This window comes from Myotis davidii, unplaced genomic scaffold, assembly GCF_000327345.1.
Source record: "Myotis davidii unplaced genomic scaffold, ASM32734v1 scaffold575, whole genome shotgun sequence".
Taxonomy (NCBI): Eukaryota; Metazoa; Chordata; class Mammalia; order Chiroptera; family Vespertilionidae; genus Myotis; species Myotis davidii.
This window is the reverse complement of record NW_006290306.1, coordinates 6,173,894-6,174,360: the sequence shown is the minus strand read 5'-3', so window position 1 is coordinate 6,174,360 and position 467 is coordinate 6,173,894. Positions and strand designations below refer to the sequence as shown.

The following is a 467-nucleotide window of genomic DNA, read 5'->3' as shown; positions in this document are numbered from 1 at the left end:
TTTGAGCATGTTTTCATGTGTCTCTTGGTCTTCTACATGTCCTCTTTCGAAAGGTGTTTATTTAGGTCCTTTGCCCATTATTTGATTGGATTGTTTATCTTCCTTTTGTTAAGTTGTAGGAGTTCCCTATAAATTATGGAGATTAAACCCTTATTGGAGATAACATTGGCAAATATGTTCTCCCATGCAGTGGTCTTTCTTGTTGTTTTGTTGATGGTTTCTTTGGCTCTGCAGAAGCTTTTTATTTTGATGTAGACCCATTTGTTTATTTCTGCTTAGTTTCCATTGCTCCAGGAGCTGTATCGGTAAAGATATTGCTACGACGAATGTCTGCTATTTTGCTGCCGATGGTTTCTTCTAAAATTTTTATGGTTTCCCATCTTACGTTTAAGTCCTTTATCCATTTTGAGTTTATTTTTGTGTATGGTGTAAGTTGGTGGCGTAGTTTCATTTTTTTTTTTTTTTTC

The 467-nt window shown here is 35.1% G+C and overlaps 1 protein-coding gene across 2 annotated transcripts in view; it reads left to right on the top strand.

The window, feature by feature from the left end:
* Nucleotides 1–467, top strand: part of CUL3 (cullin 3) — an 84,010-nt gene that overhangs the window by 72,686 nt on the left and 10,857 nt on the right. The gene's annotated exons all lie outside the window — the stretch shown is intronic.